The sequence below is a fragment of the Ochotona princeps genome, chromosome 10, assembly GCF_030435755.1.
Source record: "Ochotona princeps isolate mOchPri1 chromosome 10, mOchPri1.hap1, whole genome shotgun sequence".
Classification (NCBI taxonomy): Eukaryota; Metazoa; Chordata; class Mammalia; order Lagomorpha; family Ochotonidae; genus Ochotona; species Ochotona princeps.
Window position 1 is genome coordinate 33,215,024 of NC_080841.1, and position 24,029 is coordinate 33,239,052.

The 24,029-nt window shown below is 41.0% G+C and overlaps 1 long non-coding RNA gene across 1 annotated transcript in view; it reads left to right on the forward strand.

The window, feature by feature from the left end:
* The window catches only part of LOC131481250 (uncharacterized), a 201,033-nt gene that overhangs the window by 25,873 nt on the left and 151,131 nt on the right, over positions 1-24,029 (forward strand). The window contains exon 3 of the long non-coding RNA XR_009246183.1: positions 19,192-19,264. This is a non-coding gene — a long non-coding RNA (uncharacterized LOC131481250). The remainder of the gene's footprint in view (positions 1-19,191; positions 19,265-24,029) is intronic.

A 24,029-nucleotide genomic window follows, 5' to 3' on the forward strand; every position in this document is an offset into this window, starting at 1 on the left:
GTCATTAACATATATGCTTAGATGCAGAAATAAGTTTCAGAAAATAAGCCAGTCTCTCTTTTCTTAAAAGAAAAAAAGTACCAAGCATTTAGGAGCTAGTGTTGCGGCATTGTGGGTGAAGTCACCACTAAAGATGGCATATCCCGTATTAGAGTGCAGGTTAGAGTCCTGGAGGCTCTGCTTCTGATCCAGCTCCTTACTGATACAACTGGGAAGAAGGCATCAGAACCTGACCTGAGTTCTTAGTCCACTGCTACTCATGTGGGAAACCAGGATGGTGTTGCTTATTGCTAGCTTTATCTTGGCACAGACCTTGCTGCTATGGCCATGTGGGGAGTGACCAGCAGATGGAAAATCTCTCTCTCTTTTCCTTCCCTGCCCCCTTTCTGTCTTCCCTCCTTCTGTCACATTACCCTTTCAGTAAGTATTTTAAAAAATGAAGTATTATTTCAGAGGCAGAAGGACAGAAAGCAAAACAAGTTCCCATTTGATAGCTCTCTGCTCAAATGCTTGTATCAGCCGGGATGAAAGCCAGAAGCCAAGGATGCAATCCAGGTCTTCCACTCAGGTGGAAGGAACCTACCCAATTGTTTGAGTCACCACCACTGCCTCCCAGGATCTGCATTAGCAGGAGGCTGGGATCAAGAGGCAGAGCTAGAAATCCATTTCAGTATTCCAAGGGAGGTGAGTGCCTTAACCACTAGGTTAAATGTCCCTTGATTCTTATGGCATTGTTGTTTATGAGATGGGCCACATTCAGAGTGAGATGACATTAGACAAACTCAGCCACAGGACCCTGTTGGATGATGATCAAGAGAATGAGATTTGGACTGAGGTAGATGTGGCATCAAGTTATCACCTAATTCCTGAACTGATTTCTTCATCTCCCTCTGCGTGTACTGTGAGGATTTGCTTTGTCAGTGTGAGGCTGCTAATATCTCAAGAATATGATATGTTTTTTTAATAACTTGATGACAATGATAGGTATTAGTAGGGTGGCCCTTAGATGCAGGATGGCCACCACTCTGGTTATGTGCCCTCTTAATTACTGCTTCTCCTTGCCGTTTCTCTGGACTCAAAGCTTTACACTGCTGTTTTGACCTGATTTATCACCTCTCCAATACTAAAACTGGTAGAACTTGGACTCTATGCCAGCACACATTCCTCATTGGTTACTGATATTATTCTTTGCTACATTTTTGCTGATCTCAGAACATTTGTTGTAGAGTTTAAGTTTCTACTGGACAGAGATAGTTTACTTTGTATACTTATGGTTATTCTATCTCTTGCATTGGGATTTTTCTTTTTTTGAAAATTTATTTCTTTATTTGAAAGAGTAACAGGGCTGTAGAGATGGAGAGGAAGAGAAAGAAAGAATCCTTTCTTTCTTTATTTAAAATAGCAGGTAGGTTTTCCACATCAGAGTGTCAGTTTGAGCTTCAACTGTTGTGCTGCTAATCCAGCTTCCTGGATGCATTTGGGAAGGCAGTGGAGGATAGGTCAACTACTTGAGTCCAAACCACATATACAGGAACCAAGACTTGTTCCTGGCTTCACTTTGGTCTAGTCCTGGCTGTTGTGGTCATTTAGGAACTGAACTAGCAAGTGGAGGATCTTTCTCTCTCTTTCCAACAACCCCTGCCCCCATACTCTTTCAAATGCATACATACATACATACATAAATACTTTTTTCCTAAAAATAAAGTAGTAGGGGCAAGTACTGTGGTTTGATGGGTTTAGCCACTACTTACATTTTGGAGCGTTTGTTTGAGTGCCTGCTTTTCCACTTCCAATCCCTCTCCTTGCTAATGCACATGGGAAATCAGCAGATGATGACCTAAGTGCTTGGGCTTTTGCTACCCGGGTGTTAGATCGAGATGGAGTTCCTGGATCCTGGCTTCAGCCTGACCCAGCCCTGACTATTGTGGCCACTGGGGGAATGGATCAGCAAACAGAAAATCTCTTTTCTCTCTTCTCCTTCCTTCCCTTCCTCATTCTCTATAATTCCTTCAAGTATATAGTTAAATGTAGTTATTTTACACTAACCATGCTAAATCAGGAATGGGAAGACATAGCCGAGGTTAATTTTCCTCAAGATGCTTAATGTCCAGTAGAGGAAGGGAATAAAGAATATGTGTAAGAATCCCAAGTTGATTAAGTAAAAAGTTCAGGAAGATTGTCATTCTTTACTTCTATAGGAAAGTTTCACATTGGTATGGAGCATTGATCTTAATAATTAATGTAAATAAGTTAATGTGAAATAATATAAACAAGCACATTTTCAAGGCCAACTGTGGCAGTCTTTGGGGATTAATCCTATGATGTCTCTGTTCTGAAGCAGTCTGAAATGCTCGTGATGTGGACTTAGTTTTCCCTGTCTACTGGTAATGGTCAGATTTCTTATTTAAAGAAAATTTCAGAAGTTTAAGATGCCACACATGGAACATTAATTCTCCATCATTAGTCTTTTCCAGATGTAAAACCTTCCTTTTGTAGTTCCCAATTATTCTTTTCATAACTTAAAGTAATTGAATGGTTAAGCCCAGATATTATTTCTCAGCTACACATCTAATAGGCATCCCACTTGTTAAATACGTGTGTCTAACAGTTGCTTGGCTTTGTGTCTTGATGAGTCATCATTGAGATGTGCTTCTCTGAAATGGAAAATATTACTTATACATTCTGCTGGAATTGGCTGATAGTCTCAGTAGCTGTTCAAATTCTTGCTGACTTATCTTGAATGAATCCTTTTGTTTTGATGACTCTGCTTATGTAAGCTGTCTTTATTTTCATTGGAAAGTCTATTATAAGCAAAAGTACTTGTTAATATTAGACTGATTTCTGTTTCCAGTTGGCAGGGAACTCACTGCTGATCCTCTTCCTTTCTGACATCCAAGGATAAGAAAGCAGAGGTCTTCTATAGAATCGTGGCTCTCATCTTTGAGAAACTGAAACACCAAAATTTCTACTGATACACAGGAATTCAGTGTGCTCCACGGAACACGTTTTTCATTACAGGGATTTCCTGTTATTTCCTAAATTGAAGCATGGAGTTTCTTCTTAGACTACTAACACAAATTATTTCAATGAGTAATATCATGATAAAATGTAGCATACTTTAGCTTCATTATTGAACTGTTCAACATTTTTAAGCTCTTTAGGAAATTAAAACAACTTTCTTGGTCCACTCAAATGAATGGTAATTTGTGAATTTTTTAAAAAGTAATTTTAAAAACATAGACAAAAGAAAAGAACAATGAAATTCTTATTTTGAGAATCTACAGGGCTATCCCTCCAAATCTGGTTTCCTAAAGTTTTTATTTTTCAAACAATATTGGGAATAGGGGCACTGGGGTTCACAAAAATACTTTTACCTATTTAAAATGCAGAGAAAGACAGAGAGGGAGAGACACAGACATACATACATAGAGAGAGAGAGAGAGAGAGAGAGAGAGAGAGAGAGACCTTCTGCTGATTGGTTAATTTCCGCAGATAACCACAGCAGGCAGAGCTAGGCAAGGCCGAAACCAGGAGCTGGGAACTCCATCTGAGTCCCCCATGTGGGCAGCAAGAAAACCAAACACTTCAGCCATTCCTTGCTGCCACTAGGGTACACATGAGCAGGGAGCTGGAACTGGGAACAGAGCTAGGACATTAGGACATGAGTTCGGGCACCTAAGTAACATCTTAACTACTATGCTAAATGCCCCTGTCCAAAGCTCTGTTTCCAACTATAATCATATTTATTTTGTACCAGAAATCAGGGCTTCAATATGTGAATGTGGGGGAAACATCTTGTACATGACCCACAGGAGGAATAAGTAATTCAAAGAGCTCTTGGGCAGTCTTGGACCTGGTACAGTGGCTAAGTTGGCTTATCTTTCTCTTTCAAGCACTGGGATATCATGTGGATGCTGACTTGTGTCCCAGCTCTCCACTTTCCTTCCAGCTGCCTCTTGGTGGTCTGGAAAAGTGGTGGAGAATGGGCCAAAACCTTGGGACCCTGTGCCCAATTGCAAGGTCCAGAAGAGGTCCTGGCTTCTGGCTTGGGATTGGCTCAGCTCCAGCTTTTGTGGTCACTTGAGAGTGAACCAGTAGACAGAACATGTTTCTCTCTGTCTCTCCTTCTCACTGTAAATCTACCTTTCCAATAAAAATGTAAATCTTGAAAAAAAGATAAACAAATGTAGGGCGGTCTATGGTTCACTGAACAATTTAGGATCATGGACTAACAAACCTAGGTAATCATAACTTTTTACTGCAATATACTTTCTAAGCAATACCATGAATTGACTGAATGGCCTTTCAAGAGTTCTTTTAAAAGTAGAGATATTGAATTAGTTAGTGAACCACAGTGCATCCCAGGGAAAGTTGTCTCTTGAGAAAGTGTCCCAGGGCGGTGTGGTCTGAAGCTTTGCAGCACTGTTGGTTGTCAGCTTACTTTTGCGGAGTTCCACCAATTCAAAAGTCAGATATTTGGTAAAAATATTAGTTAGGGGATCCATTTGTTTATTTTTTAAAATGATTTTTAGCTGGTTTCCATGAAAAATGGAATGAGTACCTGGAACTGTGCTTGTAATGAAAGAAATCTCACTGAAGAAGGTGCAGTTGTTGATGAAGCGATGTTACATCATCCTTGTGGCCCTCTGGTAGAAAGTATTTATGTATGTGTGTATATAATTTATAATATAAATTATGTAACATATAATTATAATATATAACATGTAACATAATCATATATTACATGTAATAATGTATAATTATGTATAATATATATAAAATTGACTTTTTGTACCATCAACTTTGAAATTTAAAAAAGCCTCAGTTTACCATGTTGAGTTGGTGCTGAAAAGAAATTTACAACTATATTTTCCCTATTAGTACAGGGATAACATACTGTATTATATATGTAAGGTTTTATCTATGAGGGTTTGATTATAGAAACTAGTAAAATATTCTCTAAATAATGGGGAAAAGGCTGCTTTGAATATGAGATAAGCTTCTTTGATCAAATGCAGCCATATCAGGAATAGTTAGTGTTTTGATCTGGATTCTTTTCTCTAGTTATAGACAGTCTCAGTTTTTCCTGAACTCACATGTGGTTGGCAAAAAAAAGTTTTATTTTGACTTTTAAAGCAAGGACAATTTAAAAGAAAGCAAAAATATACTTCTACATTTCCACTGAAAAAATATGTTAGGATTTATAGGCATGATAAAATTAGAAAATGCAAAGAAAATAATACACAGACACAGCATAGTAGAATTGCTTTTTAAAAAGTTCTAAGATTAGTCAAAGGATAATACTGTTAAACAAGCAACAATAAGGCTGTTACACCATAGCACCCCCATCCTACAGAGAATTTAAATACAAATCTACTTGCACAAAAAGAAAAAAAAGACTAACAAAACAGATTTCTCTTTGGCTAGATAGGTCCAGGAAGACAGAAGGAGCAAGCACAACCACTGGTGGGATTTAAAAGAGATGTTCAGTGGAAGGCTGCTCAGAAGGTAGATGGCTACAGATGAGATAGGAATACGAAGTTCTGGGGTTCTACTGCACAGTAGGGTGATTATAAATGATGTTAACACACTATATACATTTCACTATTAAAAATAACCATAAGATAGGATTTTGAATGTTTGCACCATGAAGATATGTTAAATGCTTGAAGACATATCTATCGGACATTATACAATGAAATATCACGTGACATTCTATAAATTTCAGAAAATGTATAAAAGGGGCAGGCATCTGGCCTAGAGGTTAATGTGCTGGTTAGGATGCCATGTCTCACCCTGTAGTCCTTGGGTTTGACTCCTCACCCTGACTCCTGATTCCAGTTTCCTGTCAGTGTACACCGTGGGAGGCAGTGGTGAGGGCTTAAATAGTTGGAATCTTGTTCCCAACATGGGAGACCTGGGTTAAGTTTGTGTCTTCTAGCTTCAGTTCCAGCTTAGCTCAGTCCTGGACATTGCCTGTTGTGGGCATTTGGGAAGTAAGTCCCTTTCTCTCTGCTCCTCAAATAAAAACAATTACAAATATTAATTTAATTTAAAAAATTGAAGAATAAAGAGAACTAAGGACAGGTGGTAGGCAGAATAGTGGCCTCTCTAGGATGTTGTAGGTATTCAGCTTGACATGACTACAGCCATTTTGTCTGTAACCACCTTTTTCATATCAGGTAAACCTGACAGTTATCCTAAACCTTATGAAATAAAGAAATCATTAAGATGTCATGCTAGTTTGTATTTTCAGGCAGATTCCTGAAATGTCTCTTTCCAATGCCTACGATATTACTATTTCTTGAGAAAGTCCAGGTGCACTTGAGTTAACTGCAGGCCACTTTTGTCTAGCTGAATATAGAAACTCCTTACAACTGATGGGTGGGGCTGGGGAATCCACTGTCTCGTGGCTGCCTGAGACCATGCCTCCTTCTCTAAGTCCATCCAGAGACCCAGGACCTTGAGGCTCTGCTTTCTGCCTCCTAGGGCACACATTATCAGAAAGCTGGAATTAAAAGTGGAGCTGGGACTTGAGCCCAGTCATTGCTGTATGGGATATTGGTGTCCCCAACAGTGCCTAACTGCTGCCCCAAATGCTGTTCCCAGAATAGTCTTAAACAGGTATTAGACTGTATCGACATAAAGTTTTTTTTTTTTAACTGAAAGAAACCATTTGCAGGACTAAAAGCAACCCGAGTGTAGCACAAGCTGTTAAAAATATAAGTATAATTAGCTAATGGCTGATTTGTCAGATATATATAAGGAATTTCTTTAAATCAATAAAACACACACCCTGATAGAAAAATGGCATTAAATATATAGTTCCAAAACAATCTATCAAAATGATCAATAGCAATGTTAGCATATGTTCAGCTCATTTATGAGCTGATAAAGCAAAATTAAACCCACAATGGGATTTTTCATAATACTTCCCATAATCTGTTTGAAATTCTCTCATATATATCAGAATGGTGAAAATTTAAAACAAAGATACCATATATTGGTGAGGAAGTAAAGCAACTGTATTTCTTGTTGATGTGGCTAGAAATTCCAGCAATCATGTTGGGAAACTGTCAGGTACCTCTACAGTTGGGCCAGGGCAGTCCCTATGTGGAGATGACCTGGCTTTGCCTGAACAGTTTTGGCTTATATAACTTTCTCAGAATGCTGTTCATGTTCACATTTGTTTTTAATGCTTTCATTTTTTAGATAAAATTTTGTCATTATCAATTACAACCCACTAGGTGAGGTATATTGTGCTACACCTGTATTCCAGTTGATCTTGCCTAGTAGCTTGGGTCTATGAACACAGCTGGAAATTTCACCCGTTCTTAACTCTTAAAGGTAACCAGAGACAACATACTTGTCTTTCCCTCTCTCCTGATGCCACGTAACTAACGAAAATTCTATCTCCTTTTCTCTTTGTCACCCTGCCTTTCAAATAAATAAAAAAGTGAATGAATCTTTAAAAAAAAGAAAGAAACTACATATATAATTACTGTAAGATCCAGGAATTTTGTTTGAAGTATGTATCTAAAAGAATTGAAAGTAGGAACATAAACAGATCCTTGTACACAAACGTTTACAGCGGCAGACCAGTAATCAAAATGTCCATCAACTGACTGATGAGCAGATATACAAAATGTGGTATATGCATAATTAGAATGTCATTTAGATTTTTTAAAAAGATTTATTAATTTTATTACAAAGTCAGATATACAGAGAGGAGGAGAGACAGAGAGGAAGATCTTCCATCCGATGATTCACTCCCCAAGTGAGCCGCAACAGGCCGATCCAAAGCCGGGAACCAGGAACCTCTTCCGGGTCTCCCACACGGGTGCAGGGTCCCAATGCATTGGGCCGTCCTCAACTGCTTTCCCAAGCCACAAGCAGGGAGCTGGATGGGAAGTGGAGCTGCCAGGATTAGAACTGGCGCCCATAAGGGATCCCAGGGCTTTCAAGGCGAGGACTTCAGCCACTAGGCCACGCCGCTGGGCCCGTCATTTAGATTTAAAAAGGAGTGAAAGTATAATTTTGCCTTAAAAATGAGGCAAATAGAGGAGGGAAAAGAGAGATCCCAGTGCCTGTTAAATGGTGTCATAAAACAATAATTTTAAAAATGAGTGAAAGAAATACATGCTGCAATTGATGAATCTTAAAAACATTACAGTAAGTTGAAAAAGCCAGGCGCTAAAAGATAAAAATTCTGACTGTGTATGTGAGATACGATTATAGGCAAATTCAGACACAGGAACTAGAACAGAGGTTACTAGGCACTTGGTAGAGGGGTATATGAAGACTTATTGTTTACTATGTTTTAAGCTTCTATTTAAGATGATGAAAATGTTTTGAAAATAGATAGCAATGATGGTTATACAACATCATGAATGTAATTAGTGCTACTAAATTGTATGGTTAAACAGCAAGTTTTATGCTACATATATTTCACTATAATAAAAAGCGCTATTCTACTAACCTGAACTAAACCTGTTACTCATTAGAATTTTATACACAAAAAAACCTCCATTTGTTGTCCATCATTCATTATATTTTACAAATGTTTCAGCATTAGAATTTGTTAATAAACCTAGTTGTCCTGCAACAGAATTCGAAGTTTTGGAAGGGAATCCTTGAAATTTGATTGATTTTGTTCAGAATTTATTGTAAATATTACTAAGAAATTGGGCAACCAAAACCTCAACTTTGAGGCCAGTAGTAAACTGCAATTATTGAAAATCAAGCTTGGAATCAGAAAAACATTGGCACTCATTTTTATAAAAGCAAGAGGTAAGATAAAGACTGAACCAACTGAATGATGAGAACTAAAAGATTGTACAAGATGTAATTTTGAAATTGCACATTGGGCCCTATTGACACATTTGATAGAATTCTCATTTTTAATTGAATGTGCCTATATTCTGTACCAGAAATTAATGGAAGGAATTGAGGCTTACAATTTTGCTGCCAATACATGTGGCGAAACACTTGAAAGGGCACAGAATCAGCTGACTTTATAATAAATATCTATTGGGTAGAGAGCAAAAGATAGTGTCTGTGGAAAATAACTGGTACATATTTATGCATTTCAATGGCAAAAAGGAGGATTGAGATTGTCTTAAGTTTGTAAGGTACCCTCAACCTATTGAGAGCATTTTCTGCATTAAAAATACATTCTATAGGCAAGAGTCCCCTGAAAGTGTCAGAAACCAAATTAATAAACATAAAATGCAGTCTTGATGAATTTTGCTAGCAATCTTAGAAAAATACTAATAAGACTACTAATATGTGTATAACTCAGCAAAGATGCTAGAAGTGATTAAAACTGGTTTATATGTAAAAATATGTACTAAGAAAAGTTATAGCTTTTTCAAAAACATTCACTTTTCAACATAAATCTTTAAATAATTTCACTTTAGCATTCTTGGATATGTGCTATTTTAATATTTTTTATAAGATATTTTACTTTGGGAAGCAGTTTTGAGTCCTAGTCTTTTGATAGGTCTACCAATTTACTAAACCAATTTAATGATCAATAATTCCATGCTAATCATTTTGTCTTATTATAATGCTTTATTCCCTACAGTGTCCCAGTTTGGATGACTAAAATATAGGGTCAGTCTCTTCCTGTGATCCAGCAATTTCATTCCTAGGGATAAGCACTGCTAAAACCTGAACCTAAAACCACGTGAGACATGTAAAGGATGTTTCAGTTGTAGTTACTCTGTGTGGGGAGACAACCAGGTCATCACCGAAAAACAGAGTGAGGAGCACATGCTGCCTTGCTCTCCTGGTGTTTCACATCCTGCTGTTGGAGATGGGACTCTTCAGTGGGACAGGGCCATGACCAGGTTCCCCTCCTGCTCTCCCAGAGCCGGGGCTTGTGCACCTTTGCTGGGTATACAGCATTGAGATAGTGTAGCAACAACTGCAGTTCTGACTCTGAGCCTGACTCCTTCCCTCGCAGCCCTTACTAACCCAAACTAGAACCATCTGCGCTTTGATTGGCCTTTAGCTATTTACCAACCGAGAGCACTCACAGGATTCCAGGAGGCACAAACCAGCGATCCTCCTGGTCCATGGGATAGCATCTCCCTTCACACTACTGCCCAAAACCGTAAGACTCATTTTATGCACCACTATTTTGTCCAAAAAGATAGTCTGAGTGATTTTCTGTGAGTAAATCTGTCACAATGTAGTAATTTTAAAAAGTTTAATAGTTAAAAAAATGAAGACACAAACGCCCAATAGATTGACATAGTGTCGTGTTATATGCTGAATGTTGGTGCTGTGCTTGGTGGTAAGGGGTTAGATAAATAGTTCAGCTGTAAAAGTGCTTCACAGGGCATTGGGCTTGCATTTTATGCTTTAACTGGGCTGGTTTTTTCAACACCAGAGTCCTCCCAAGTTTTGGGGCAGAAGGCGCTGGAATTCAGTAGATGGCGCTGCTGCACTGTCTGGTCAGATCTCAGGCTTGTTACCTGGGACACCATTGGGGAAATTTGTAAAGGAGAGGGGCGGGGAAGACATCCGCTCAGTCTCTTAATGTAATTCCAGACAGTTTACAGCTAGGTTTTTAAGTATCTTTTTTTAAGACTCTGAAATTTTGTACCCGGAATGAATCGTAGTCTTGTGAATGCATCGTTTCAAGGCAGTATTTATCTTAAAAAAAAACTACATTTATTTATTTGAAAACAATGATAGGTTGGAAGAGTGGGGGAAGTAAAAAGCGAAGTCTTCAAAAGGAACAATGTGTAGTATGAAAATACTATGCATGGATTTCATTGTTTTTTTTCCATCAAAACATTTAATTCCATTTTACCACACTTTTTGAAATACCCTCATATTCTATTTTACTTCAAAATGGTAAAAAAACAAAAAAAACAAAAACAAACAAACAAACAAACAAAAAACCTCCTCAAAGTAGAGCTTCTCCAAAGACAAATGTATTTATGCAGGAGTGACATTGTGAGGGAAATATATTAGTGTGCTGTATGTCAATCCTAGGAGGATAGGACATAGGGAAGGACAAGGCAAAATGAGCAGGATTTCATAAGATACCTTGAATTAATCCTTGGCTAGCAGGATCAATAAAAAGGGTGGCATCCATCCAAGATTAAATAAATGATTGCTGGGTAGAAGTCTTTATAGAAGTAGCATTTGTTTGTTGGGTAAAGTTATGATGGCCTTTGGGCAAGGCTGTTATTCTGGTGGAGTCTTTGTGAATATGTATTTTTGAAGATTTATTATCTATTTGAAAAGTAGACTTGCAGAGAGAAAGAATTTCTATTTTCTGGTTCACTCCCCATATGGCTATAATATCCTGGGCAAAGCCAGGACAAAGCCAGGAGCTTCTTCCAGGTCTCCCATGTGGGTGCAAGGGGCCCAAGCACTTGAGTCATCCTCTGTTGCTTTCCCAAGCCATTAGTAAGGGTACTGAATTGGAGGTGGAGCTCCTGAGTCTTGGACCTGTGCTGCTATGGGATCCTGGCACTGTAGGCTAAGGATCAACTGATATAGTATAATGCCGGCTCCAGAGTGGTTCTTATCCTCAAACATGCATGCTTGTGTTAGAAATGGGGCTTGGTTGAATAGGTGAAGTGTGTGCTATCAGGAGCACCCCTCTTACTTCTTATTATGTTATCAAAATGCTCTGTTGCATTCTCTAGGACCTCTTTTCAATGCCATAGGCAAATATATTTTGAGGACATTAGAAAACCTTATGTAAGTCATTGCTTATTATAGTACTAAAATGAATTTTCAATTATTTTTATTGTTTAAATTCAGTCAGCAAAGTAGCCTCTAAAAATCAAAAATCTGAATTTTGAAAAGCAGTAGATGAGTGATCTTTTAAACTACGCTTTCAGACTGATCAGACTATGCATATACACACAAAGAACCAATTTGCAGGATGGGGATAGTAACTTTCTTTGTGACTATACACTGAGCTTTCTGAATTACAACAGCTGGATTATTGAAGAAAGGCTTGTATGGAACTCTATCTGTATTGCAGTGGATAGAGAAGTAGCAAATGCTCTAATTATCTATGACTACAACCAAAACAGACTTCAGATAAAGTCACATTTCCCTTAAGCCTTTCTAATTACACCTGTGACAGATCACAGTGCCAGCAACAGAGTCATCTCTCAGAAGTGAACAACACACCCCCCACCCCCCACACACACTTCCTCTGCCTTGCGGTGAGTCAGCCACGAGGGGGTGATGTGCACTCTGTTTTTCCTTTCTCCATCTCTTCTGAGCATGGTCTGCCGCTTGAGGATGATCAGCCTCACTTCAGGATGATGACCTGCTTCTCTGGGCTGAGCTGCTCTGGCTTCTCTGCTGCCCTGTGGTCTAGCCCTCCAAGGTGTGCCAGAGAGCTATTCACAACTCATCTCTTTCCAGTATAAGATCCTTCCTTCATGGGCAGGGTCTTCTGGGATTAAGTGACACTTTGATGTGCCATTGTCTCAGGCGTGTAACACATGGGACTACCATGATTTATCTGTGTGGCTACCTTCCACACCAGTGGTTTCCTCTAGGATGGGAATATTGCCTTCATATCTGTGGCTTTTTTGTTTTGTTTTATTTTGGTAACCAACTACTGAGATGATACCTGACACACAGCAGGGTGCTGATTGAGGGGCCAGTTGCTAACTATTCATCAACTCTGTTGCATTTAACAAGCATGTGTGAGTTCACCCAGTGTTTGTCATTTCTCTGACCTACACGCTATGAGACCAAAAGAATCCTATGTCCCTACGTCCATCCTGTCACCATTTGTTACTTATGCTTAAAGGACACTCCATAGATAATTATTGTTTTAAACATGTTTCTATATTTTACAAATGAACAGCTTAGGAAAGGGTACCAGGCTAGATACTGGGGAGAGCTGGGTTGGAATCCTTGGAAGAAAGGGGATAGAGAACAAGGTGTTCCAAGGGACATTTTTGATGAAATATTTAAACCTCACAACTGTGACAGTGCTGACCTTGTTATATCATCAGCATCTTCTCCTTAAGCAGTTCTGAACACATGTGCCATGTTTTACTGATCCTACAATAGGGACAATTGAAATAAATGGTTGATTATATTTTTTGCTGTTTTTTAAACTTGGTAACACATGCATCTGGTAAAAAGAAATTCAAACAGTGCAAAAGGGTAAACTAAAGCATCATTTTTAAGTGGCAATTCAAGCATCTCTTGCCTTAGCTTGTCTATTTCATCCTGATTATTCTTCCTTGGTTAAATGCTCCATCATCTTGAAATAAATCGTTTTTTTAAAAAAATTTATTCTTATTTGAAAGGCAGAGTTACAGAAAGAAAGAGAGATAGAAAAGCCTTTCATCCATTGGTTCATTGCCCAAATGGCTGCCCTGGCTGGAGCTGAGTGAGCCAAATTGAGGCCAGGAGCTAGAAGCTTTCTCAATCAGGGTCTCCCATTGAGTGCAGGGGTCCAAGGATTTGGGCCATCCCCCGTTGCTTTCCTAGGCCATAAACAGGGAGCTGGAACTGAAGTAGAGCAGCTGGGACATGAACTGGTGCCTGTAAAGGATGCTGGTACTGCAGGAGGAGACTTAACTTACTACCCTTGGCACCAGCCCCTAAACAAATCAGTTTTAAGACGGATTGGTCTACAGCCATCATGCTTTTTTTTTTTCCAAAATTTATTTTTTATTGTAAAGGCAGATTTACAGAGAGAAGGAGAAACAGAGAGAAAGATCTGTCTGGGTCTGGAGTAGCGATTAAAGTCCTCACCTTGAACGTGCCAGGATCCCATACGGGCTTCGGTTCTAGTCCCGGTGGCCCCGCTTCCCATCCAGTTCCCTTCCTGTGGCCTGGGAATGCAGTCGAGGACGGCCCAAAGCTTTGGGACCCTGCACCCGCATGGGAGACCTGGAAGAAGCTCCTGGCTCCTGGCTTTGGATCGGCTCAGCTGCAGCCGTTGCGGCCACTCGGGGAGTGAACCATCAGACGGAATATCTTCCTCTCTGTATATCCATCTTTCCAATTAAAAAAAAAAAGTCTGTCTGCTGGTTCACTCCCCGGTTAGCCACAATGACTGGAGCTTAGCTGAGCTGATCTGAAGCCATGAGCCAGGTGCTTCTTCTGGGTCTTCCACACAGGTCCAGAGTTCCAAGGCTTTGGGTCATCCTTTACTGCTTTTCCCAGGCCACAGGCAGGGAGCTTAAAAGGAAGTAGAGCAGCCAGGATATGAACCTGTGCCAATAAGAGATCTTGGCAACTTCAAGAAGGATTTAGCCACTGAGCCATTGCGTTGAACTCACCATCATGGTGTTTAAAACTCTACTGATTACAGTTTGAACAAGTTGTATCTAAAATGTGTGTACATATTCACCCATGTTTATACAGCTTCTTTTCGAGGTGAACAAAGCTCATAGCTCACCTGCTAATATCAGCAGTAGGCAGCTGATGTAGGGAATGTACCCGAATGCAGTGTGACGGTGCAGTTTGTACCACCTGGTTGCAAAATCAATGATTGAGCAAAAATGTTACAATGGTATTTCTGAGTTTCCAAACTTTTCCTTTTCATACTTTGCTGGGAAGTCATATTCAGGGTGAAAAAGATATGAGATTAAGCAAGATGTTTATTTTGTTTTGTCTAGACACAGAAACTGTGTCTTACCCCCTTTTGAACTTAGAAGGAATGGTGAAAGCTATTGCTTTATATAAATAAATCCTAGTTGGAAAAGATATCAAGACAAAATATTCATGCCATGTTGATCTTTCAAAGAGGAACTCTGTGGGCCTGGTGCTGTACCCCTAGTGGCTAAAGTCCTTGCCTTGCATGCACTGGGATCCCATATGGGTGCCAGTTCATGTCCCGGCTGCTCTACTTCCCGTCCAGCTCCCTACTTGTGGCCTGGGAAAGCAGTCAAGATGGCCCAAGGTCTTGGGATCCTGCACCTACACCTGTGAGAGCTGGAGGAAGCTCCTGGCTCCTGGCTTCAGATCAGCTCAGCCCCTGTCATTGCGGCCACTTGGGAGTGAATCAGTGGAAGATGTTTGTCTCTGTGTCTCCTCTGTAAATCTGACTTTCCAATAATTTTTTGTTTTAAAAAAGATGTGCTCTGAGAAGACTTCTGCTTCAAATCTAAATGAGTATAATTACTTCATTCTTATTGCATTTTGAGTATGTAACTTCATAAGGAGTGTTGACAACTTAAATATTCCTTAGTGTGTGTGCATTATTTTTTTTTAAAAAAAAAAGCTGTTGAAATAGAAATAAGGAGTTCAGATTAGCAGCATTCTGAAGTTTTGGGGAGAATCCAGTGTTTCAAAGGCATGCGATAAAATGAATCAAAAGAAAATATTTTGAGACACAAACCAAGAGACTCAAATGTGTAAGAGGATTTTTATGAGAATTTGAGGCTTTCACGGCATGTTAACCTCAATAGTTGTGGTCCAAGATGAAAGTGTTTCGCGTGCTGCTCCATAAATATTATTGTTGGTGATGAGAAGTTTATTATGGATAAAAAGGGAATTTTGTGGGTGAAGAAAAATATACTTGTAATGCAGTATGTCCAAATATCTTCAGTAACTTAAAAATAATTTTCGAAATGTGGGTAATACAATAAGATATTTTCTTCAAGTACACAGTAAGAATTTGAAATGACTATCCAAGCAAATAATTTAATTATCATCTGAAATATTCCAAATAGAAATTGCCATATAAGACATCCAGTGATTAATATGAGCCTGGTAAATCTTGCATTGATGATGATCATTCAGACTTGGAACCGAATATTTGCAGTGTGTTCTGAATGCTCATATATCAAGTTTTCTTGAAGCAACATCTCCACATTGATTTATTTCATATTGATCTTTCCCCCCTGGGCAGCATCTCTTTGGGCATGAAGGGCATGAAGACAATGCCCTGCTGTTTTTCCGTTCTATGGAAGCACAGTTGGTTGCAGGGGTGTCCAGAAAGAGAACAGAATGACCACTGGCATCGTTTAGAATTTAGTTTAGAACTTGGTACACTGAATTTCCTTTTATAGCCAAACTCCAGTTGGCCAACTTCTCTCCCGTGTTCTGCTAATTTTGTTAGGGATGTAGGCAGAGGGCTGAACGTGAAGGCAGCAGCCAGGTAGAACAGGAGAGAGAACCCTACAGGAAATGAACCTCGCTGCAGGCAAATCCCACACAGGTTTGCTCCAGTTCTCACTGAAAGAAACTCTTTCCTTTTGGGGCTTACACTCATTCCTACGTTCTCCAAATCACCCTGCTTATCATTAGACAAACTCTCAATAATCAGCGGGGCAAAGCTCTGAAGGCAAGAGTGCACTGACCCATGTTGTGCACAGAATTCCATAGCTTAACTTCTGCGAGGCAGGAAGCTCTGTTTTTAGTCAGTTCCATGCAATGTGTGGACATCCTTGGGAACTTGCCCAGGCCAAAACAGACACACACACACAGCTTTCCTCAGCTTCCAGGAGAAAGAAGGAGACTTAAGGGAGCCTCTAGGAAACAGCAGGAATAGAAGCACAGGCAGAATTTATTTACTTACTTATTTTGTCTTGATAGAGCTAGGAGAAGTAAGAAGGGTAGGACGTGAAGTAGTGAGAAGGGAGGATTCTTACTTCCTCAAGCTTGTGCTTCCGTTAATTGAAACACTATTATTTCTTTTATTGCCAGGAATGTTTTAGGAGCTAGGACTATAGGAGTGAAAGACCATGGCCCTGCCATCATGAGATTTCTGTTATAGATAATATATAATTCAGGAAGGCAGACACAACAACCAAATAAACACATAGGCTATAACTTTAGTGCTAAATATCATGAAAAAAGAGGAGGATGAGGAGTTGATGTAATTCACATGTATTTTATTAATACTTTGACAGATAGATGAGCTCCTGTCCCCAGTGTGCTCCCCAAATGGCCCCAATGGCTGGGCTGAAACCCGGAACTGGGAATTCACTGCAGGTCTCCGTGGGTAGGGGCAGGGATCCAATCACTTGAGCCTGCATCTGCTACTGAGCTCTTATGTGTGAAGGTCCAGCCCCTACTGCTAGAGACTAGGCAGCAGAATCATGGTTTTGTGAAGATTGCACAATTGCATGAAGCAGACCAGATCCTGGCACAACCCTGTTGCTTTTACATGGTCTCGAGGTTGACTGCTGCTTTTGCCTCCACCTCCTTATACCCGCACTGTAATAAAGTATTAGCACAGTAAAAATCACCACCCCCTTGAGCCATGACTATTTGCAATTGCCAAAATAATGCATGAAAGTAACCCTGTAAGGACAGAAAAGTAGTGGAACTCAGGCTCTTGAAAATTCCTGCTTGTTTCATAAAAGTAAATATTCTTCTCAAATATTGACATACACATCAAATCCCATAAAAGAGGAACTGAGACAACTCATAGATGCTGCTCCGTGGAGTAGCCTGTTTCTTGCCACTTTCTCTAATGAAAATTCAAACTCTCGCTTTCACTTTGCTGACTCAGAGCTGATTTCTATCTTACCCTAAAGACAAGTGTTCAGTGGGGGTTGTAGGTGGGCATAGAGACCCACAAAGTCCATGGCTGTGCAATAACACTGCCTCCTGTGCTTTGCTTAAACAAAAGATGGAAGTCATGAGCCCGAGTTGAGCATTAAGCACAGTCACTAACATAGGGACACAAGTACCTTATCTGGCGTTGTAACCACTTGGCCAAGTGCCTGCCTCTGTGTATTTTAGGTGAGCAATCAGGAAACTTCTAGGAGGAGGGGGTATATAAACAGAATCTGGGTTGAAGAAGTGAACAGCCATGTGACAGTTTATTGGGAAAGTTGGGGAGTGCTTTCCTCTTTTTCTGGCTTATGATGCATGGAAATGTAGTCTGTACTCAGACTAGAACCAGAACCCTACCTAAATCACAGAGATGGGAAATTAGAGGAGCATCGTCAGACACAGGTGGGGGTATTCTCTTGCTGTGTTGCCCGATAATCAACTTCAAGCTCTGTTTACTTGGCAAATATAGTCTCCAGGGTTAGGGGAATGTCCAAGATAAAGAAAAGGGAGAGTAGAAGAGAGTCCTTCCTGCTTGTAATATTTTATGCTTTTACGTTCAGAAATCTAACTTGTGAACCAAGAGATGGAAGGATTCTGTGTGTCTTTCAAAGGAAATGAAAATAAATTTAAAATATGACTAAAACTGATTTCTTGCAACTTTCTTTGTTTGTTGGTGGTATGGGTCACTTAAACACAATGCTACCAGACAAACCTTCTGGAATATCCTCTGAAAAACAAGCCCAAGTGAGCAAATGGACTCAGAGTCTCTGCAAGTGTTCTAGTGCCTCCATCGGCAAATAGTGCACTCTTCACTTCTACTGCAGCCAAGTGGGCTCCCAAGGTCATATTTGAGGCTGGACTGTGAGGTCTGGGGGGATGGGAGGGAGGAGGAAGGCAACATGGAGTTGCTCATATTACAAGCTGGGCTATGGGCAAAAGTGTCTTAGTTGGCTCTGGGAATGTAGGAGTTAAATAGATCAGTTCGGTGGCCTTAACCTCTCTGGGCATTCATTTCTTTTTCTGGAGGACAGGATTAATAAAAGTTCCTCTGTCACAGGCCCATTGTTGAGATTAATGGAACTAATCTTCAAAATGTTCATCAAAAATGCCATTATGAAAATATCATGGGACCAGCACAGTAGCATAGTAGGCTAATCTCCTTCCTGTGGTGCCAGTCTCCCACTGGGCACCAGTTCATGTCTCATCTGCTCCACTTCTGATCCAACTTGCTATCTGTGGTTGGGGAAGCAACGAAGAATGGCCCAAGACCTCAGGAGCCAGGAGAAGTTCATATCTCTTGGCTTCCGATCAGCCCAGCTCTGGCTGTTGTGACCATTTGGGGAATGACCCATAAATGAAAGAGTTCACATACTCTATCTCCCTCTTTCTCTCTCACTCCTTGTTTTCCTCTGCCTCCCTCTGTCTCTCTCTAACTCTTTGAAGTAAAATAAATACATCTTTAAAAATATTATGTATGAATTTCAATTTTTTTGCCCCTAAATAAATATCTTTTAATTCATTTTTTTCTATGAAAGTTTTGAAGTGCCCTTGTAGGCTCCTGTGGACATTCAATTCTATAGCTGTCAGCTGTAACTAATGACAGATTTTTCAATGGACTGAGGGTTCTTGGGCAACCAAGATTGGTAATTTATTGTCAACGTTTTACTTTGCCAGGGAAGGGACTAACTTTGAGAATCAACAGCAGTGAAGTGAAGAGGAGGAAGAAAAGGCTACGAAGAGCAAATGTGTAAGTGATGTGGATACTGAATGTATTAATTCCAACCCAGGTTCTTGCTTCCCATGGAAGGGAAATACTAAACAGAGCCTTGTATTGTTTACAAATATGAACAGTTTATTTAACAATGAGGGACTAAACAATCACATGTGAGTGTGGGCCACCCTACAGTGGGAAATACCCACTGTGAGTGGGCCAAAGAGTTGCCTGTAAATGAGAAAGATAAACGGAAAGTGGAATCTGAAAGTGAGAGCAGGGCAAGTCTGTCTGAGACTGCTCTGTGGTGGGAAAAGGGAAAAGTACGCAACCTCTTAGTACATTCTGCAGGGAAAAGAGACTCTCCTGCCTTCCTCCTATTTTTATAAGGAAAGGGATGAAGAGCACCTGCCCTCACCCCAATCAAATCTACACCCCGGGTGAAGTCTGAGCATGCAATGGTCTTGGATTTGACAGATGCATCCTGGGAAGATGAATATATCAAGCCAAACACATAGAGTTTAACATTGCAGGGGTCCAGGAGCTCCAGAGTTCTAGCTCACCTAAATTTTAATTGTCTAATTTCACACATCTTAAGAATAAGAAGCAGTAACTGAGAGGCTAGGGGGAAGGGAAGAAAAGGGACATAAAGTTGTACTTCACAGTGGTACTTCTGTGCCTCAAGAGGCAACATGACAGGAGGGACTGAAGGATGTATGTACACATTCTGGGGTTTGTGACCATATAAGCTGAAGGTGAAGAGCAGCATCTTGCAGGCCTGTGATTGCATGCAGCAGCCAGACAGGAAGCTTTGCAAGTTGGGCTACAGATGAAGCAAGATGCTATATTGTGATGAAGTCTTCAAAGTAGCCAGGTGTGAATAGGCTGTAGAGGTGAGAAAACTCGACGGAATATTTCCAGGTCTCTGTCGGGGAGGGCCTGCTAGTTTTCCATGTTTGAGTCCCTTCTCAGGTGGGTGCTGCCTTCATGTCTATCATTTCCTGCTTTGCAGGTGGTGTCATCCCATGACACAAGGTTCTGAGCACCCCATCTCCTTGCACCCTGCATGGCAAGCAGAGGAGGAGCTGGTCAGTTTGCTGAGTTAGAAGTATGTTCTTTGTTTTGAGTGGAAAGAGGAGCGTTATCCTTTAACCACTCCCTACGCTTCTCTGTACCTACTCCTGGAAAGGGTTATTAAGGTCCCCCACAAGACAGACATTCTTACACCCTCTTGGATGTAGCTTCTCCAGGGCTCATCATGGGCCCAACAGCTTTCGTTACTGAGCCTAAACTGTGGGGAGCAGGGTGCTGAAGCCGCTCTGGGATTGATAGGGGCCGTTGCAAGATGGCAGCTGGCCCACGGCCAGGAGGTGGAGTCGATCTCACCAGCAAGTAAATAGGAAGTCACAGGGATAGGCTAATGCCCTCGCTGTGATTACTGGCCTATCACGTAGCACCAAGTGGACCCACGGGGAGAAGTGATTGGTGGAGAACCATGTAAAAGTAGCCGGTAAAAGCTAGGCGCAGACCACTACCTACAGACGGCTTGGTTGAAAACGATAACAACGACGAGCAAGAGGAGAGGGACAACGGAGAAAGATGGGGAGGAGAAAGATGGGGAGGAGAAAGATGGGGAGGAGAACGAGGGCCGGAATGAGAAGAATAGGGCAAGAAAAGCGGACAGGGAAAGCGAAGAGAGGGCTGGAAAAGCGGGGAGGAAAGCTAAGACCAATGGGGACAAGAAAACGGAGAGAAAGGATTTAAACGCAGCTGCTTTTGGCAGTAAGGGGTCTAGTTGCGGTTCCGGCTTCTCCCGGACCTTCAAGAGTATGACTCGTCGTTTTAGGGTTGCCCCTGCTGGGCGGCAGCGACAGTAAACACAACAGGTTGAGTGCACCTGCCAGGAAATGGACATCATAAAGGTGATGCTGTGGGTGTTTTCCTGCAACCTTTCCTAACTCTTGGAAAAGATTTCTTATGTGGGGACAGATGAAACTTTCAAAAACCTATTTCTAACTAGAGCCAAAGCAACGTTAAAAAAACAATTTTTCCCTTGATGAAATCTAATCTTCCTCGAGAAATCTAGATACATTTAACATCAATGTCTTTACTTCCTTTTATGGAGAATTTACAAATAGTGTGCAGGAAAATGCAAAAGAAATGGAAAACCAGAGTGACAAGAGAGAGAGAGGCTTCCCTTCTGTTGGTTCATTCCCCAAGTAGCTGCAATGGCCAGGGCTGAGCTAGGCTGATGCCAGGAGCCAAGAACTTCATCTACATCTCTCACATGGGTGTCAGGGGTTCGGGCACTTGGACCTTTTCCTCTGGTTTCCTCAGATACATTAGTAGGGAACTGGATTGGAAGTGGGTTATATGGGGCACCATATGGAGTGCCAATGTCATAGGTAGCAACTTTACCTGCTAAGTCACAACACTGATCCTAACATCTTAATATTCAAAGTGGTCCATAGTCATTGTCTCTGAACAGTGTCCACGTGGTCTTGAGAAGCTTCATGTTCTGCCCCTGCTCACCTCCCTAGCATCATTGCTCCATCCTCCAAATGTGTTCTCTGAATTTCTCTCTGCAGACGTTGGCATGTGCTGTTTGTTCTGCTTGCAGCACCTGCTGTCCCCTGCCCCCAGGCCCTGGGATCCTTATTAACTCTAGCTCATCTTCCAGGTCTGTCTGAAGTCATTTCTTCTCTTTGGGGGCCCTGCTAGATGTTCCATGTCTGGGGTCATGCTTTTCTTGGGTTCTGGTTTAGCAACTGTCACTTCCTGCTTTGCCGATGACATCATCCCATTATTTAGGGTGGAGCTGAGCACCTTATTCATGTGTTGCATCCCCTGCACCCTCATTGGCAACCACAGGCGAGACTAATGGATTTGTTCAATCGAGGCAGGCACTTGGCTTTCTGTTTGTATATGATTTGTTGGATGGTGCAGCCAAGAACACTGAACACAGAGCTACAAAGCTAATAGCTCCATACGTTTTTCCAATAGATGAATTTCTTTTTCTTTCTGTTTTTAAAAAATCTGTTATGTATTTATTTCAAAGAGAGAAAAAGGTATTTTCTGTATGCTGGTTTATAGAAATGCCTAAAACATCCAAGTCTAAGCCAGGAGCCTGGGACTCATTTGAGATCTCCTATGTGTGTGGCAGGGACCCAACTATTTGGCCATCAATGCTGTCCTTTTGAGGTGTGCATTAGCAGGAAGCTGAAACAGGAAGCAGAGCTGGGACTTGAACCCAGGAATGCTGAGTTGGGATGTGGACATCCCAAGGAGCATCTTAACTGCCTTGCCAAATGCCCACCCTATTCCTGTTCTTTTTTTAAAAACCCTATCTTATTTATACAAAGTTAACAAATTTCATGTATTTTACAATATAGATTTAAGGGCCTAGGGATATGTTCCTCACCTACCTATTCATTCCTTCTTTTTAAAATATTTTACAATGATATACTTTCATTTTACTGCGCAAAGGTTAACACTCTACTAGGTAACAATTTCAACAAATATAGAGTTTTAAAAAAAGCCCCTCTTATTCCTCGGGAGTGTAGAAGAAAGCTATAAACAATAATCAAATGTTGAAAAGTCAATGTTGTTCCTATAGCTTACACTTTTTTTGTACTCTGTGTATATGTTGCCACAGACCAAGGGAAACATGGTATTTGTCTTTTGGGGAGTGGTTTGGTTTTTTAAGCATATGGTTTGCAGTTTCATCCAGTTTGTTTTCTAAAGGCAGGATTTCATTCTTCTTTATGGTTGGGTAGTAGCTCACAGTATGCGTATGTACTGCATTTTCTTTCTTCTTCTTCTTTTTTTTTTTTTTTTTGAAAATACCCTGAAGAATGCATCTTTACTCTTGAATAAAAGGAATGGAATCCCAGCGAAGCAATTAAATATATCTCACAACATTGTACTAGATTTTCTTTTAAAAACATTTTTTAAAAAGATTTGTCCCTGTGCCTTTGGAATTGTCTTTTTTTTCCATATTGTTTTCCTTCCCCACCCAGATTCCCACCTACCCCAGGTCCCAGATGTGGGGCATGCTCTGAGGGTCTTGCTCAACTGGTTTTGATAGTTCAACAGTTCTGAATTGCTGCCACTCTCACCACTTCAACCACGATGAGGTCTTTGGAGAATCCACTGATTGACATAGTCCATTATAGAGTCTCTGCCCAGAATTTTCATTGCCAACATATAGCTGAGGTGCTTGATTGACTTGTTCTGTCCTCGATCTTTTGATGGTTAGGGTTCTGAGTCCTGAAGCTCGACTGGGGGGATCCCCAAAGAAACTTTGTCTGAGGTGTTCCTGGACCAGATTCTTATATGTACTAGCAAGCACAGGACCTGGCACAGTCCATTGCCCCGATCAGCTGGTGGTTGCAATTGCTGGGTTGGTTCCATTCCCATCCCTGTCTTCCACTGGAACCAATGGATGCTGCAGTACAGCCTGGTTCTGCCCAGCACATACTCGGCCTTCACACAAACCAGTGTGAGCTGCAGCCTAGTCAGAGTGACCCACAATAACCCCCACCAGGCCCATCCCCTGCCCTGGTTTGCCAGGATGTGTGGCAGACTAGTCCAGTCTGTCCCACATCCGCTTCTGCTCTCATACATGTCGATGGGTATTAAAACCTTGTTCCATCTAACCAGCTCAACTATCCAGCCTTCATGGATGTTGTTGGGTGTCTCTGTCTAGCCATCCCAGCCCCTGTCCTAGTTTTTGTGCCCTCCCGTGGGGGGTGGTAACCCAAGAGGGAGGAACCCACTATTTCCCTCCCAGCCACTCCCA